This window comes from Balaenoptera ricei, chromosome 20 (assembly GCF_028023285.1).
Source record: "Balaenoptera ricei isolate mBalRic1 chromosome 20, mBalRic1.hap2, whole genome shotgun sequence".
Taxonomy (NCBI): domain Eukaryota; kingdom Metazoa; phylum Chordata; class Mammalia; order Artiodactyla; family Balaenopteridae; genus Balaenoptera; species Balaenoptera ricei.
The window spans coordinates 63,688,414-63,706,441 of NC_082658.1; the positions used below are offsets into that span (position 1 = coordinate 63,688,414).

The following is an 18,028-nucleotide window of genomic DNA, read 5'->3' on the forward strand; positions in this document are numbered from 1 at the left end:
CTTGTGTCTTTGACATGGCTATTTTTGGGTTTCTGAGTGGGGAGAAAAAAAGAAATTCTTCCCACCGCCGCCTAGCTTGGCAGCCCCTTTGCCCTGGCTCCCCCTCCCTGCCCCTCCCCGCTCCACAGCCCCTCAGGGATGAAGGAAGCCCACCCTGGAGTATTTCTCTCCCCCCAGCCACCAACCACCCCTCGTGCTCTTAGGAGTATCGGGAGGCGTCACCCACTTGCTTGTCTCTTTATACAGCGCTGGGGAAATGTGGAAATAAATGAAGCCTCAATTAGGCAGGCATCCAAGGTTTGGGGATGGGGCGGGGGAGGGGACCGAGGCTCCCTTCCAACCCAGGAATGCCTGAGAAAGCTCCAGGAGCCTCCAGCAGCCTCCGAGAGTGGAGGCTTCCCACAGACTCCTTTTCGGTCCGCACTGATCAGGCGGCCAGAGGCCCGGGAGCCCGGCTTCATTCCCACAGCAACTCACTTCAGGAGGCCTGCCGGCTGCAGGAGGGCTGGCCCCCCTCCGCCACCCCACGCACAGAGGGAAGGGAGGACTCCTGCCCCCTCCTTCTTCCTCCCTGGTGCCCTTCCCAGTGCAGGAGAGGCAGGACCCTAAGAGTGTGGACCCAGACCCAGGCGCGCTGGCAGCCCTCCAGGCCGAACAAAGGCAGTTTTCCCCTTTTAACTGTGGAAACTCAGCGTTTCTTATTTATTCCATTCTGAGCCTGGAAAGAGCAATGAAACGGAGATCTTGTTTCTTCCCCTGAGTGGTGGGGTGCAGGGAGAGAGGCGGATTCTGTAGGGAGGAGACCGGGCAGGAAGAAGTTCACAGATATTTTTAGAGACATGGGAATTAAGCAAGCAGGGACCTTCTGGGGCCGGAAACGTTTCTGTTTCCATCCCAACTCTGAAAGGCCAGTGGGTGAATGAGAGTGAGGGCCCAGGAGGCAGAGCGTGGCAGGGAGGGAGCATCAGACTCCAAGGGAAGGAGAAGCAGGCGGGGAGCCGAGGTCTCTGAGGGCCACTTTGCTGCTACCATCCAGGCTGTTTCTGCGCTTACACAAGTTGGGCAAATGTCACGACTACACAGCAGCGTGGGGTGGCACAGAACGCTGGCACCCGGCCCCCAGCAGGGCCACCCCTCGGCTGCCTGCTCTCAGCCCCCAGCTCTCAGAAGTGCGGGGAGGTGGCGAGGGGCCAGGGCGAGATGCCGATCACCCCAACTTCCTTTGCTGCTGGTTCTGGTTTGACTGTGGAGAAATGAAATGGAAGCTAAAATAAGGCTTTTCAATTATCTCCAGCCTTCCGATGAGTCAGGCTATCTCGGTTCTTTGAGACCACAAATATGGTCTGAACCGTCTGTGGGGTGCCTCACTCAGCAAGCATCTCTCTACAGCCTCCGGAACAGCCACACAAATCTGGGTACAGGACGTGGAGAGAGGAAAATGGAGAACAAAGTGGGCGACCTTGGACGCCCTCCTCCCACTGATGCGGTGCGGCGTTTCCGGAGTGCAATCCAGCAATAACTAACTATCGACTACCTCAAAAACATTCACACCCGGGACCCAGCAATTCTGCTTCTGGGAACGTCTGCTGAAGCATTATATTAAGAAAAAAAAAGAAGAAAGAAAGAAAAAGAAAGCACTTAAGAGCAACTTGAAGGCCCACAGTATGGAACTGAGTAAACACGGCTACCTGATGGCATAGTACACAGCTATTAAAGACTGCACTTCAAAGGGTGACATAAGGAACTGTTAGAAGAGTTTTATTAAATATAACAATCTTACTTTTAGGCCTCACATAAGTATACAACTACACATCCTAAGAGGACACATAAACCATGAAATTGACAGATTTTTATCTCTTGGTATAGGGCAACTTTGTTTTTTGCATGCTTTTTGTGTGTTTCCCAAAATTTTCATCATGAACATATTTTATTTCTGGCATTGGGGAGCAAAAATCACTATTTCTCTAGCCCCATCTTCTACCACCATCTCTGTGCTTTGACCAATCCTGCATCTCCACCTCCAGATTACTCCTAATTTGTTCTTTCCCGGAGAGACCCAGAGCTTGGCAGGAGTACTCCTGGGGCCGTGCAGGGTGTGTGCGTCTGTCTCTCTCAGCACTGTGCCCCTGTGCTGGCTAACCACTCCTTCCTGACTACGGACTCTGAGATCCTGGAGGGCAGGACCCTTTCTCATCTTTATTTTTCCAACTCCCAGCCCATCCATGGCGTACAACAAGCAAGCAATGAGTGAATGAATGAATTCAACCCCTCTCCTGGTTTCCTAAGATTCCAGGAAGAGTCATCAGGAAAACACGCGATGTGGGGAGAAGGAAAACACGATAGCGTATGCGGCCCTGGGATAAGGACAGGCCCAAGCCCCAGATCCCCTGACGGCCTTTCTCAACGCAGCCAGAGTATCAGTTACAGAACCTGCCCAGCCCATGACAACAAGGGTCTTATTGTTGGTACAAGTAGGTGACTGGGCCCAGTCAGTCAAGGGCCTTATTCACCAGAGGGAGATTAGACAGACTATCTCCCTCTAACTTTTCTGGAACAGCAGTCATCATTAACCCCTGGGTTTCCAACCAGAGAATCAAGAATTTCAACTATCTATGAAAGTATCTCTTCCTCATAAAAGGTGCTGAAGCAAATTATAGATTGAACACAATTCAGGAGGCGAACACACATACACCCGTAGCAGGCAGGTATACATTCATTCTCAAGCACGCCACACACACCCCACTAGGCACACATGAAGAGCTATGTTGACCCAGGGCAAGAACTGACCCACACAGGACAAATCAAGGAGAGAACAGAAGGCAGCAGCAGCCTAGAAACAGAGGAGTACGGCAGGCAGGAGGGAGTGCCCACGCACATGCCCTCTGTGCAAACCGATTCCTGAAATGCGTGAGGGGGGTCTCCAGTCAAACACTGCCAAAATCACACAGTGACATGTTTGAGTTGCTGATAAAACCCTAATAAAAATGACCACAGGGAATCTTTAAAAGGTATAAACTCTCAAAGACAAAAAACTGGAGAGGAGATAGCAGCAGATGTGGGATATTAAATAAATTTTGAAACCTCGGAAGTGGGTGTGCATACACGGAGAGTGGCCAGGTGAAGCAGAGGAAGCTTCTGGAGGGAAACCAGGAGGAGGAGGCTGACGCTGTCCCAGAACAGCAGCAAGCTCAGGGCCTAGAGGCCCCAGGCACCTCTGACTGAGGAGGCAAGGCCGAGAGAGCAGGAGGCCTGGTCAGCCCCTGTTCAAGGAGCAGTCAGACCCTGGCCCAGCTCTCGCCAGCAGCGCCCGGAAGGTACTCTCTGAAAAGGCTCTGGGCGTTGGGCAGCAGGCACCACGGGTTGGGGGGTGGGGGGGTTTGAAGATTCCATGAAAGTCTGCATCCTGAAAGTTGAGGTCTCCCTAACACCACGTTCTTCTGCTGCCCACAGGTCTCCCAGACTGGAGAGCAGAGGATTTGGATCTGGGGACTTGCCAGTTCCCTGCCTGACTGTCCTTCTAAGACGAGGCCAACCAGTCACCCACGTATACCCCGCACACACACAGTCTCGTTCTTAAATACAAACGTACAGCCAAGGGTCACAACTTGGATGAGGAAGCCCAAGACCAAAACAGGCAGAAAGGGACCTAAGAAGAAAGCAAGTCAGACCACAGACAGAACAGAATTTCAAAATAACTGAAATTATAAGAGAAAGTATTGCATCCATGAAACATGAATAAGATGCTATAAAAAGGGACACACAGAGAACAAAAAATGAGCCCTAAGAAACTAAAAATACGATAGCTGACCTAAGAACCAGAATAAAAATAAGAAAACAGGATAGCTGGGATCAGAAATAGAAGGGTTTACGGCAAGGTTAATGAAATCTCCGACACGACAAAGCCATGCAAAAAGACAATAAAATCAGAGCCTGTCCAAAAGGACCAACAGCCAAATAACAGGAGCTCCGAGAGTAAAGACCAGGGAAAACAAGGCAAAAGAAATTACCAGAGGAAAAAAAATACAAGAAAACTTTCTGGACCAGAAGGACAGAACTTTCCTCATTGAAAGGTACACAGGCTTCTGACTCAATGAAAGAAAACAGATCCACACCGAAGCATACCTTCATGAAATTTTAGAACTCAAGGGATAACGAGAAGCTCCTAAAAGTTTTCAGAGAGAAAATTCCATTCATTTACAAAGGATCAGGAATCAGATCCTTTGTACATGAACTTCTCAATAGCAATGGCAGAAATTAAAAACAAAGAACAAAGCCTTCAAAATTCCAAGGGAAAATTATTTCCAGCCTGACATCCTATAACCAGTCCAGCTACCAAATCGAGAGTGTGGGTAGGAAAGGCATTTTTAGACATGCAAGGTCTCAAAACTTTTCTTCCCTGTGCCCTTCTCAAGAGGCTTTATCAAATGGAGAAGCAAACCAAAAAAGAAGAGATCCATCTAAGAAACTCAGGAGGAGGAGGAAGGGAACTCCCAAGTCAAGAGCTAAGCAGCGGGCCTGGAGAAGAGCCAAATGGCAACAAGAGGAGAAAAGGCTCCATGAAGGATGTGACCATGGAAAAAGAAGAGCCACTGACCTAGGGACTTGCCCACACTAAGAGGAGTTTTGTAGTTCTGTCAGAAAGTTTAAAGTTCAATCAAGCTTAGTTAAATATAAATCAAACAAACGAAGGGGGGAGGGCAATTATCAACTGCAAGAGAAATCAAATGTGAAAGGAAACATAGTCATGGGGTACTACATGGCTTGGACATGCACATTTCTTACAGTGTCATAATAACGTAAACACTACTGACTTAACCCTACTGTTTACTGCCCTGCGCCTGTGTCGGCAGGATGGGGGAGGACGAGAGAGGGTGTGAGGCAGGCCCGTGCCCGCACACACGGACGTGTGGGGAGGTGAGGGTGGCAAAGCCAGCAGGCGCAAGAACCGAACCCTGCGTGTGGGGAATGAAATCCACAGACAGCGCCTTCCGAAACTCAAGAAATGACAGGATACATGTGTTATTTACAAACACAGAGGTAAGTACTGAAATCCTCCAGCTACAAGAACTGACAGTGGCCTCCTGTGGGAACAGGCACAGGAGGAAGGAGTGGGGCAGGGTGGTGCACGCTTCTGTATAACAAGTGTTGTGGCTACAGACTTGACTTTTTAAACTATGTATGTATATTATTAAAAAAAAAAAATTAAAGCCCCCACGATGGTTTAAAATTCCCATCTGGCCCATTTTCAGGCTTCACGTACGTCAGGGAGCACAGAGATCCCAGGGTAAATACTGAGCTACTGGCCGGAAACGGACACACACCTTTCAAAAGACTGCTCGCCATCACCCCCACAGGTCCAGGAGGCTGACCTCCAGGGTCTTCAGACAAGTCAGTTAGCTCTGGATGCAACTTCTCTTTAGGGTGTGTGCGTATATTATTTCCTCCCTGGGCAAGGCTGTTAGAAATAAAGGACTGTTTTCCCTAAGTCAAAAACCTCAAACACGGCCTTCACTGGAGGAGAGTTCATGTGTTTCCCAAAGTAATTACAGAAAGATCATTTCTAAGGTTGGGACGGTTTGAACACTGGATTTGGGGGTTTAATGTAAAGTTTAAACTAAATAACCAGGTGTGTTCTAAAATTCGGCAAATGCTTTTCTCCCTGATGGGAAGAGGCTAACAATCCATGGAAGAAGCCAGTATGGATGAAAATGCTACCAAGCTAGCGGATGTTCACACTATTAAACCAAAAGGCTGACGCTCCATACAGCGACTCTCCCCTCTTCCATCCTTTCAAGCATCCTTTAGGAACCAAGGCCCGTGACCTGGCAAGTCGTTAGTGAGTGGATAAGTGAACACACAGAACAGGAGTGCTTCCACACCCACTCCTTCTGCAGAGAACTGGCCCTGCCCCGCCCTCCGGGCAGTGGTGGCCGCCCTCCCCTGGCCCACACCAGCAGGACAAGGGGTCCCATCTAAGAAGACATCCCAATGTCTGTCAATGTCCCCTACGTGGGCCTACTTAGACAAAGAAGATAAAATGGCTTGGCACCCCTAAGAGGACACTTTCACCCTGCTTTTCCTGGTTTGGAAAGGCAGGGCTTGTGTTTATTTCAGCAATAGAAGGGCAGATAAGAAGCTGGGCACGGTGACCTGGTCCAGTGGCCAAGGGAAGCCCATGAAGAGAAAGGAAGGAGCATCAGGGAACATTCGAGAATTCCCACCAACAATGTGGGGTCAGGCTGTTTTCCTAACCTCTTCTCACAGAGCAGGAATCGTGTGCTCTTCTCTGTCTCGGAAGGAAGCCCCCAAAAGATCAGAAGCCTGAAGCGTCCTCTCGACACTCACGCCGCACCTCCTACCTCAAGCTGGGGTCGGTACCCCAGCCTGTCTCGGGCCTGCTCCCCACCTTCCTCCAGCGGATGGGCAGGGAGGACTGACTGAGCGCCAATTACAGACGCGAGGGTCTGCTGGTGCGGGAATGGGGAGCTCACGGCTCCTGTTCACACACAACCCTGACTCCAAGCAGTGAGAGCCCCGCGTGGAGGCGCAGCCGTGCCTCTGAACCTGCTGGAGGGTGACAGCGGAGACCCCTCCTCCCCTCCGTGCCTCCCTTTCCTCATCTGTCAAAGGTGAGGGCTGAAGGAGAGGACGCCTTCGAGGACCCACATCCACCACTGCCTGGCCCCTCAACCACCGGCACCCGAATGTGTGGCGGTGCTGGTAGGTCTCCTCCTGAGAAAGCGCTGGAAGGTAGGGCCAGGCGTGTCCTCCACACCAGGCACACGTCTGGCCTCCACCCAACAGGGGATTCTTCAGACCCTGGCTGCCTTACGGGAGGGACGGAGGAAAAGAGGCTGCCTGGCCCTTTTCTGCCCGTCACGGCCCTGTGCGCTCAGCAGGCGTCAGCACCCATCACAGCACGTTAACCAGGCAGAGCTCCGGCCCCGGGTGCTGGGAGGGGGATCCGCTCACAGCACAGGAGCCAGAGCGGCTCCGCCCGCCAGGCCTCCCACCCACGGCTCAAGGCCAGAAGCCCAGCTCTGCCTTGGGCAAGGTTCACCTTGGGCTCTCCCCACAGAACCATTTTCAGGATTAAATGGGAACCCAGTGAGAGCAGCAGCTAGCACAGTGATTGGGCGTGGTTTTTTTTTAGCTCTGCATTTATCAGAGGCTAGCTGGTTCCAAAAAATGTCCATGGCTCCCTGGAGGAAGGGAGCCTCGGGCCTCTGCCCCGGTGACAGCCACCGCGCCCTTAGACGGTGACAGCCACCGCGCCCTTAGACACGCAGTCTGATGCCGCTGACGAGCATCCGTGCACACGGCCTTTCAGCTGGGGCCTGGGCACCGCAAAGCACTGTCGGGCCCCCAGACCCTCACTGGTCAGCGGGGAGACAGGTACAAGCCCCACCAGTGGGTTCAGAGGGAAAAGTGAATCACTGACAGTGGACTGGGAAGAACAGCCCAGCGCATCCACCAGGCAGAGGTACAGACAGAAGCCCAAAAGGAAGGTGACCTGAGGAGGGTCAGAGAGCAGGTGCAGCAGAAGCTGGCTGGAATCCCGGCCTTGCGATGAGGCCGCAAGGACCCTTCTCCGCTGCTCGAGGAAGAGCGTGCTCCCGGGCGGCTGGAGGTGGGCCACAACTGCCGCGGTACAAAGTCCTTCAGCGCCTCCCTCCGCGGTTTGGGGGGTTTCTTTCCCCTCCACCTGCGCTGCCCCATTCCCACACCCCACGGTCCCACTGGCTGGGTCAGCAATTCCACCCTCGTTAGAAGTCACACAGAACCAGCCTCGCCAACAGGACGACGTGGGATTCCCACTTCCCTCACCTCGCCCTGCGGGCCAGCTCGATGGGAGGGATGCCAGCGTGCTGTCTGCGGAACCTTCGGCTGGGAGGGCTGTGTCGAGGAGCTGACCCCATAACCTGGGCCACGTCACCTCTCCGTCCCCTCATGGGTACAGGGCCGGTCCTTCCCCACGCTGCACCCGTGCCCGGCTCACTCTGGAAACACAGCGGATCTGTGCCGTTGGGGACAACCGTGGGTGGGCCCATCGTTCTCCTTCCCGTCTTCCATGTACTGCCTTTCTCTGTTCCCATCTCCGGTGCCTGTCTCAAGCCCGGCAGGGGCATCCACAAGCACCACCTAACCCTGCCCAGAACCGGAGCTGAGGACAGGAGGAGGGAGGAAGACGAAGTGAAGAGCCAGCCATGCCCACTGTCTCCCGGCCCCATCCCAGGCAAAGCCCTCCAGCCCTAAGACCTGGCCCAGCTCCTCTCCGCTGTGAAAGCTTCCAGGCAGAGCCAGCTTGCCCTGCTCTGTGTCCAGAGCACTCTGCATGAGCTCCTCCAATCACACCCTTTGTGGCCGCTGAATAATGGCCCCAGAGATATCCACACCCCAATCCCCAGAACCTGTGAGTATGACCTCAGATGTCAGAAGGGACTCTGCAGGTGTGATTAAAGATCCTGAGATGCAGGGATGATCCCACCTTATGCGGGTGGGCTTTACATGTCATCACAAGTGTCCTTTCAGGAGAGAAGCGGGGGAGAACCGACACAGGCGAGGAGAGGTGACGATGCAAGCAGAGAGGCAAGGAAGGGGCCACGAGCCGAGGGGCGCAGGCGGTCCCTGGAATCTGAAAAGGGCGAGACACCACTGTCGCCTGGAGCCGCAGTGATGCCGAGCTGCACTCCTGACCTCCAGGACTGTGGGAGCAAGTCAGTGCTGTCTTAAGACAGTAGGTCAGTGGCAGTGGGCATGGCAGCCACGGGAGACTAATACACTTACACATTGTGTATCATCATCAGAATTCTCTGCCCAGAATGAAGCCACCTTGAGCTCACTTCTGACACTCGAGAGACATCCGTGAATGATCAGTTCATCAACGTGCACGTGGGCTGGATCAGCCCTTCAGAATAAGTCATCACATGGTACCAAGTGAGGTACCTTCCTTAAGAAACCCCGCCTGCCATCTGTGAGATTCTACCAGTGGAATCATGCCCTGGGTTCAGAGGGCTTTTCCGCCAAAAAGAACATCCCCTTCCCTTCCCTGTCCCAGAAAAGATTCTTCCGAAAGAGTGTTGTGGAGGGAAGGAGGGCAGGAGAGATTAAGACACTAACATATTAAGCTGCCTACTCACAATTAATGCCTTAAGTGGATTGGCTTATCAGACTGTGTGTGTTGCCCATTTCCCAGGAAAGTCCAAAGGAAGGAGATGGTCATGTGGGGAGGGCTGGGTGCATGACAGGGTCCTGAGTGGGGGCAGAGTGAGGAGCCCGCAAAGTCGGGGTGCAGGGGCTATGCCCTGGAGGCCTCTGCAGCCTGGCTTCATGCCGTCCAGCCCTGCAGAGGCGCGTGTGGGCACTGTGGGCACACACGTGGACACACCAGTACCAGTCACTTGGCTTTGTTTCTTGGACCCCAAATGTTTTCTGTTGCTGACTCGCATAAAATGACCCATTTTTTGATAGTTCTCTCCTTGCTGCCACTTAATTAGCTTCCTAACCAATCATTCCCAGCTGCTCACTTTCCTAAAACCCAAAGTCACTCCCGTCTCTGCATGAGAGCCAGAGCTGCCCAGCCCATTACCACAGACGCTCACCCTCCAGGCCACAGTTGCAGCTGCCAGAGAAGTCCCCCCACAGCTCTGAAGACCTCCAACAAGGACACCCACCACTGCCCGGCCTCAGCTGCTATGCCAGCGCAGAGTGAGGGCCACAGAACTCCCTCCCCCAGCTCAAGAGAACTGCTGCTCCGACCACCCCCATCACCTCCTCCCATCACTGAAGGAGCTGTGTGCGTGCAGCGGGCTGGACAGGGGAACAAGTGGACGAGAGGACGGAGAACCTCCTGCAGCCTCCTCTGTGCACGAGTCGTGTGTGCCCCTCAGCAGCTGCGGGCACCCTGGGAGAAGCAGAGGGAAGACCGTGGGTTCTCACTAGGCTCACCGGCACCAGACACAGGCAGGTAGCTGATCCCTATTCTGCTGTCCTTGACTCAGCACTCAGGTAACTGGGAAGGAAGGAAAGTACACAGGACGGTCCCAGTAACACAGAAAGGCACTCATGGGGCAACCCGGTCACCAAGTCCTCTCACTCTGGTCTGAAAGTCAAAGAAGGAGGATTCCCCGGGGGCGGCCTTCTTAAACGTTTATGACAGAGACTCAAGCGCCAGAGTCAAGGAGGACAGCAGACCGATTCCCCACTTGGTCAGCCAACAGGTGCCGAGCTTCTCCCACACCCGCGTGTATTATTTAAGGTCCCATCTATGCAGGCAAATAGCAGGCTCTGCCTCGAGGTGCTCACTGCCCTGTACAGGGAGACCCACATGGAAATATGCGTCCTGGGGACAAGGGACAGAGGAAGGAGATCGGTCTGACCTGGACCCACCTGGGAGTGGTGCCTGTGTCTTCTCTTGGTTCTTGTGAATGATTCAGGTTACCTGTAGAGCCTTCCTAGCCCACCTGACAGGTATGTATTTGCTCCCTTCTACCTGACCCTCTGTAGCCACTCATTCCCATGTGTTCTTCTCTAACTTCTTTCCTCTACGAGGCTCAGGCCACCAGGTGACAGATCCTAACACTGAAAGCACAGAACATCTGCCCTGCCCCAGACTCAGGCCCCCCATGTTAACAGTTAGCCCTTCCCTTTGGGACTAGGCAACCAAGAACCTGACGGCTTGCCCCACACCTACTGATTGAGCCCCTCCTGCACTGGGTTTCCCCAGCCACAAATGGACACCTGGACCAGGTCATCTCTAGAAACCTCTGTTCTTCATCGCAAACAGCCCCATCATTAACTGCTGGTGGCCCCATCCCCCAGCTGTTCCATACTGAGAAACGTCACCCAAGCCAGCATGCAGAGTGGTGAACGACAACAAAAAGCTACCAGAGGCAGAATGCTGCACCTTCCAACAGACACCAGGCTCAGACATCTTAACAAGCCTATGTCTCCAAGCTCCTCCTCAACTCAGTTAAAAGGAGGGGAGCGCAGGGAAGGACTTAAAGTTCGGCCACCAGTTTCCAGGGAACAACATCTGTACACAGGGATGCCTCATTCTAATGGGTGAAGTCTCCTGCGTCCCAGTGAGTCAAACTTGGGGAAAGAAGGCATGCGACACTTGTGAGTTTCACCGCTGACCCCTGACCTTTTGACAACAAGGCTCTGCTGTCAGTTGGGAGGAGTTCCCAGTCCCAACTGGGTTCATCTTGCCCTTCCTTGCTCACTCACTGTAACATTTCCAAGTAACTTGAAGTTGACCCAAAGATGCTCTAGGGCAAAGCGGCCTGCAGGAAGCCCAGAGGCAGAGCTCAGGGTCCTCTCTGCACCCACCCCTCATGCTGTCATCCACATCCGCCCCAAGAGACTACATACACCTCCAGCCAAGGAAGCCCTTGCATACATAATACACATTTACAGACTCTATTTTATCTGCAACATACATAAGAGTCATTAAGGAATTAAATGCTACAACATCCCTCTCAAAGAGGTGAAAATGATGTGTAGTTTGTCATGATTAAGTAAAGACAGGGTAAGGAATTAATCTACAGCCCCCAAGTCTAGAAAATTAAAGCATGCAGGGGTAAAACACCTCAACACCCTGGAATCACCTTCTAGACAGCCCGGCGGGTGCATTGACTCCTGAGCTCTCCCAGGCTGAGCCACTGAGAGCGGAGAGCCACTCTCCACTTTTCCTCATGAACAACAGCCCCTGCAGAAGCCTCAGAGTTTACCTTGAAAGATGGGTGTTGTTCACACATCAGGCAACACTGGCAAAGCACTTACCACTTCTGCAAATGTTTTTTTTAAAGTTCATTATTTTGGAAAACTAAGTTAATTAAATGGTCGACACAGAAGAGGTGCCTTGCTCGTGCAGGCTAGTGGACTGGGCCTTCAGACACCCAGATGATTCTACCTCAGAAGCAGGTCTGTCCAGTCAGGGCATATTCTTCTCTGCAGCTGGGGGGTGGGGTGGGGGCGGGGGTGAAGGAGGGGTGGGATTATCCCACAATTTCAACTAAAGTAGTGCCAGACTGTATCAGTTTTAAAACTTGTATTAAGTTTCTGTGCAGAATTCCACTGAAAGACAGAGGTCTCCCAACCTGTCTGTGACAGCACCGGGAGGGCCCAGTGGAACGTGGTGCATCTGCAGGGCCCGGGAATGGCTTCCACTCTGTAACAGCCCGCATCTTGCTCACAGGCTAGCGTAAGGATGAGAACACTTCCCAGTTCAAAGCTATTTTTCAAAACTACCAGTTTTACCACGGCAAGCACAGGACTGCAGAGGAGCGGCTGAGCAGAGGAGGGGAAGGAAGGAAGGACGCCCAGGCTCACGGTGGGCCCAACACCACCACGAGGCTTCTGTGGAGGGAAATCAGGCAGGCAGGAGGCCCTGCTCAAGGACGCTCAGTCAGAAAGAGCGGAACCAGAGCAAAACCCTTAGTTACTGGACCCCAAACCAAAGCTCTCTCCCTGCACCCTTCAGGTTCCCGGCACCCTGACACAGCAGGCCTGCCTCTGTGCCCTGGAGGCTGAAACTGCGTGGAAAAGTACGAAGGCCGAAGCCAGGCCAAACACATGACGGGTTTAAAAATAAATCTAAAGACATGAGACTAATCCGTAAAACATCAGATGTGGGGAAGCTTCTCCGCAGCTCGGACAGGCACGGGGCTGAGTACTGTTCTGATTTCTACACATCTCTGAATGTACGTCCACACACCCGGACTGCAGGCCTGAAGTTAGTTTAGTTCAGCGAGCTGGAAGGCACATGAGAACCTCCTAGAGCTGCCAGTCTGTGGCTACGGACAGACCCGAGGGGTGGGCAGGAGGCCAAGAGCCAGCCTGGCCCTCGGCCAGCGCCACCTCCCACACCACACGCAGAGCCGCCCATCACTAGACACAGCGGGGGAAGGACCCCGTCATTCTCCCAGGAGGCGTCTCACCAGTTCACAAATCCCAGTTCTGTCACTCATAAGTTGAGTGATGCCACCATCTCTCGGGGCCTCAGTTTCTTCCGTGAAACAGAGTAACAGTATCTGTCAACCAATACTGCTGTGACCATCACGTTAGAGGTCGTGCCTGAAGAGCAAACACAGAGCACCGAGCTGAGCGTGCGGCCCCTCCCCAACCCTGTGACCAGCAGGATGGTGGCCAAGGCCCCCTCTCTCCTCCCAGAAGACTCCTCTGACTCCCCAGTCCATCCACTGCCCTGAAGAGCGTGCACACTGCGGTCCGCTTGGTATTTAACCCTCACGTGTCCACGTGGGTCCCAACAGGCTGTGAGCGTCACCGTGAGAGGAACCTTCTTTTGGCCGTGTGTCCTCCCCCACGGCCCTTTGCTACGGACACAACAGCCACCGTGGTTACCAATGACTCAGATGTGTCGGCCTGCCTAGAAAAGCTCCAAGCAAGGGGAAGGAGAGCCAGCGCTTAAAGCAGGGGTTCTCCAATGTCTGTGCTTCTTAAAATCGCAGGGAGTGGTTATTTAAACTGTGGCTACCTGGGCCTTGCCTTCAGGAGGTTCTGAGCAGGAGATGCGATGGGGACTCAGCTGCAGAGGAGCGAGAGAACCTCAAAGACAGTCCCCACTGGCAGCAGGGCCAAGGTGAGTCCCTCCCCATGCTCCCCTGGGGCCCAAATGCATCCAGAATGAAGTGGGCAAAGGTCCTGGGATCAAAGCAACCTCCAGGACTTGGTCCTACAGGAAGAAAAATGTAAAGGAGCCAGAACCCTAACCTGTTAGCACTCAGCATCCTCTGAAGAGCGTTCAGACCAAGCCCGCCACTTCACATGAAAGCACAGACCCCAAGAGCGACTTCTCAGGCTGGAGCGTCTCCTCCTAGGGGGCTGACAAACCCACAGCTGCCCTCGAACAAGGCACTACCCAAGGGCTAAAAGTGTTCTCCCTACTATGTGTAGGGATGTGAAGCACACTGAAGCCCTTGCAGCATGGCCCCTGTGAAGGCGCAAAGCTCTGGTCTGTCCAGACTTTCTAGGAATCTCAGGGCAGAGGAGGGGGGAAGACACCCCACACACCTGCCGGGGAAGCACGGGTACAACCTCTGCACGGTTCCCACAAAGGAGAGACCCAGGGTCAGTTTGTTTCAGAGCAGAAAGAGTTCAACAGCATCAGACCTTCCAGAATTTTGTTTTTTTTTAAATAAGGAGATTCTGGGACTTCCCTGGTGGTCCAGTGGTTAAGACTTCGCGCTCCCAACGCAGGGGGCCCGGGTTCAATCCCTGGTCAGGGAACTAGATCCTACATGCCGCAGCTAAGACCCAGCACAGCCAAATTAAATAAATAAATAGATAGATAATTTTTTTTAAATAAAATAAAGTAAAGAGATTCTGACATATGCTCTGACATGAATGAACCTTGAGGACATTATGCTAAGTGAAATAAGCCAGACACAGAAGGACAAATACCATATGACCCCACTTGCAGGAGGTCCCTATAGTCCTCAAACCCGTAGAGGCAGGAAGCAGAAGGGTGTGTGGTGGGGGCTGGGGGAGGGGTGGGGAGTGAGGATTTAATGGGGACAGAGTTTCAGCCTAGAAGATGGAAGGGGCTCTAGAGAGGGATGGTGGTGATGGCTGCACAACAACGTGAACGTGCTTAATGCCACTGAACTATAATCTTAAAAATGGCTAAAATGGTAAATTTTGTTGCACATACTTTACCACAGTTTAAAAGCAAACAGCAACAACAACAGAACATGTTTTTGCCTGGCTTCCAGGAGGAAAAAGGAAGAGAAGACGAAATCAAGAGACAAGGCTTCCAGAGCTCATCGGGCACGGTCCCCCCCGGAGCCCCAGAGCCTCAAAGCCCAGCGGCTCCACCTGAAACTCGGGGCCCTGGATCCCCCTCTGGATGGGGAGCTTCTTTAGGAAAGCTTTCTAGTGACCCCAGCACCTTAGCTTTACATCAGTCCCCAAAAGCTCAAGGAAAGTGGCAGCATTTGGTACACGAACAGGCAGAGCACAGGGGGAGAAACAAAAGCAGAGGAGAGAGAGAGGCAGCAGCCTGGGTTTCTAGATTCTTCCCTCTGTCCACTCCTGAAGAAACAGAGGCGCAGCCAAACTGCTCAGGCTCCCACTTGTCTGTGAGGCTGCCCTGAGCCCACCTCACCTCGGCTTGCGTTTGGGAATTTTTTTTTCCTTTTTTGGGCAATTTGCCTCTCCTCCACACCCAACAGTTACAGGGTATGTGGGTGTATCGAGAAAGAAATTTCCCAAAAAAGGAAAAATGACTCCCGAAGGTTAGTCCCATCTCAGAGCCGCCTGGAAGAGAAAGGCAAGAGTCACCCCTGGAGCCAGACTAGCCTGAGGCCCCAGACCCAGCAGAAGAGCCCACGCAGGAGGGCCTCTCGAAGCAGCCCTCCAGGCAGGCGCTGACCCAGGGACTGCAGCCCTCCTCCTCCGGGCCTCCTGGCCATCACCATGCCCCTCTGGGTCCCCACCCTACGCTCTGGAGCGCATTCTCCTTTCTGCTGAGGAACCGCTAAGAGCTTGGATGCAAAACGCACCTAATCGCTCTCCCAGGAGTGCGCAGGTCCCACCTCCTCCCCACGCTGAAACAGAAATCCTGCAGCAACGCATTTACAAAGTTGATTATTTCAACTCAACAAATATTTACCAGGTCTGTGCTATCCAAACCCCAGGTCAGACAACAGGAAGGTGCCAAAAACTATAGGGGGCCCAGCACTGAAGAAAAAAGGTACCATCCAGTAGGTAAGATAACATTTAAGCAAATGAAAACAAATAGTAATACTGTATAAAAGTCCAAATAACAATTTGAAACAGATTGTGACTAAGTGTTAAGGTCCCAGCCATAAAACGCTAATTTATTACATGCAATAGATTCGCTGGGAAGGATGGGGTGGGCGGGGGAAGGGGGAGAGCTGAAGCTGAGCTTGGCAGCAGTGGCACGATCAGCAGTGGCTACGGGCTGCTCAGAGCTGCTGCTCTTGGAGACCAACACCGAGATGGGCCTATTCTACAGGCACAGAGGTCTGAACTGCCCTGAGCTGCCACAGGAAGCGGTGCCTACCCACTCCCCGGCAGGGAGCCACGCGAGCAGTTCTGCTGGCCCTGTGGTCGCCGGATGTGCAAGAACACCCCACAGTAACCCCTCCCCACCAGGAACGGGCCCATTCCTATTCCAGGCCCAGCATGCACCGTCCCAGCCAGCAGGCTAACCCTGCCCATCACCTCCCTCACTCCCAGGAAATCTGAGGGGTAGGGCCTTCTGAACCTTTTAAGAACAGGGATGATAGCAAGTCGAACATTTTAATTTAAAAAAAAAAGAAAAAAAGTAAGCCACGGACCAGGTCACACAGGGTCTCTCAGCCCAGCACTGTGGACTTGGGGCCGGATCACCTTCTGCTGTGGGGCCATCCTGGGCATCACACTCTGTTTCGCAGCACCCTGGCCTCCACCCACTAGGTGCCAACAGCGCCTCTGCACCCTCGTGCAGCTGTGAGACTCAAAGATGACTCCAGACATTGCCGGGCAGCCCTGGGAGGCACAAGGTGCCCAGCTGAGGACCACGGCTCCACTTCTAGGTACTCAAAGAGGAAAATTCTGCCACGGCTGGAACTTCGTTCGCACACAAGTCTGCACGCACAGTGTTCTGCTCCAGGTGGAGGAGGGAGTCTAGGCTTCAGGAAAACTGGCCTCTGGGTTGGGGAGCAGCCACGAAGAACAAGGCCTGACGCAGACCACGGGGTGGGAGAGGCCGCTCCAGCCCCACAAGAAGGAGCCCGCCCGCAAGCGCCCACGGCAACGGCCGCCAACGCCGACCACCGGGCGGCCGGCACCTGACCGCCCCCTCAGCAGCCTCCTGGCACAAACGGCCCGGAGGCTTCCTCAGAGCTGCCCGCACAGGGCCTTCCTAACGCAACAGGGAAAACCACGTCGCTCTGAAGGTATTCCAACACAACTGCTACCGCTGCCCGTCACGCACAGAGACGACGCCCCTCCACCCTGGGCACAGAGCAGCACCGGTCAGTCTCTTCATCCCCACGGGGATCTGCCAGCGTGACCTGGGCCCACCCCTCCACCCTGGGCACCCCGAACACCCTCTCCGCAGCCCCGGTTTTCCCCGGCTTCCTTCTTCTCCATGGCTGGCACGTCCCACCTCTGCCCGAGCAGCACAGGACGGGCAGGTCGTGGGGAGACCGGAAGGCACGGCCGGGTGTCGCCCACGGTTCACGGTCCCAGCCATGCAGGAGCAGCTCTCGGACCAGCGTGTGCTGTGTGTTGGTGCCCAGCAGCCGCCCTCATGCTCGTGCAGCTGAAGAGAACCATGGACTATACCGGACCCCAGCTGGACCTACAGAAAGATTTCCTGACCAGAAGAATCAGTCTCCAAGCCGAGTCCAGGGAATTCTGTTTCTCGGGCTGGTTCATGGCCCGGCCCAGCCTGGATGTCATCCAGTGACCTCCAAGGCCCGTTCTCCATGGTTAGTCTTTGCGGGACTTAACAGCAGTCAGACAGGCACAGGGAGGACAAAGTAAACCTCCAGGCGGGTCGGAGCCCAGCTCCTGCCTCAGGGCGCCTGCCGGCATGACGGCCAAGTCAGGAGAACACAGAGGGCAGTGCTGAGTCACCAAAGGAAATGAGTGTCCAGGTGAATCTGCCCCCCTGCTCCTGCCTCTAGCAAATTCTACCACCACCGGTGGTACCAACCCAGTCGCCTCAAACTACTCTGGACCACAGATGTTTCCATGGCAAAAACCCTCTGTGGACCATCCGCGTTGTACAAATATGCTCAACAGAAAGAATGAAAAAGAAGAAAATTCTTTTTTTGAAGGAACCAATGAGGCAATAGTCAACACAGAACTAGGTATCATAACTATTAATTCCATTCCTAGATATCATACCCATTAACTTGTCCCACAAACAAAATGGAAAACACATCACATCACAAAGATTAAGACCCCGCATGGAAACAGAAACACCGATGGCCTGGCCACGTATCAGCTGTGATAACCACCGAACCTTCAAGTGTCCCAACAGACTACAAGG

At 53.6% G+C, this 18,028-nt stretch overlaps 1 protein-coding gene across 5 annotated transcripts in view; it reads right to left on the minus strand.

Annotated features, from left to right (window-relative positions):
- The window catches only part of MPRIP (myosin phosphatase Rho interacting protein), a 127,638-nt gene that overhangs the window by 73,035 nt on the left and 36,575 nt on the right, over positions 1-18,028 (minus strand). The gene's annotated exons all lie outside the window — the stretch shown is intronic.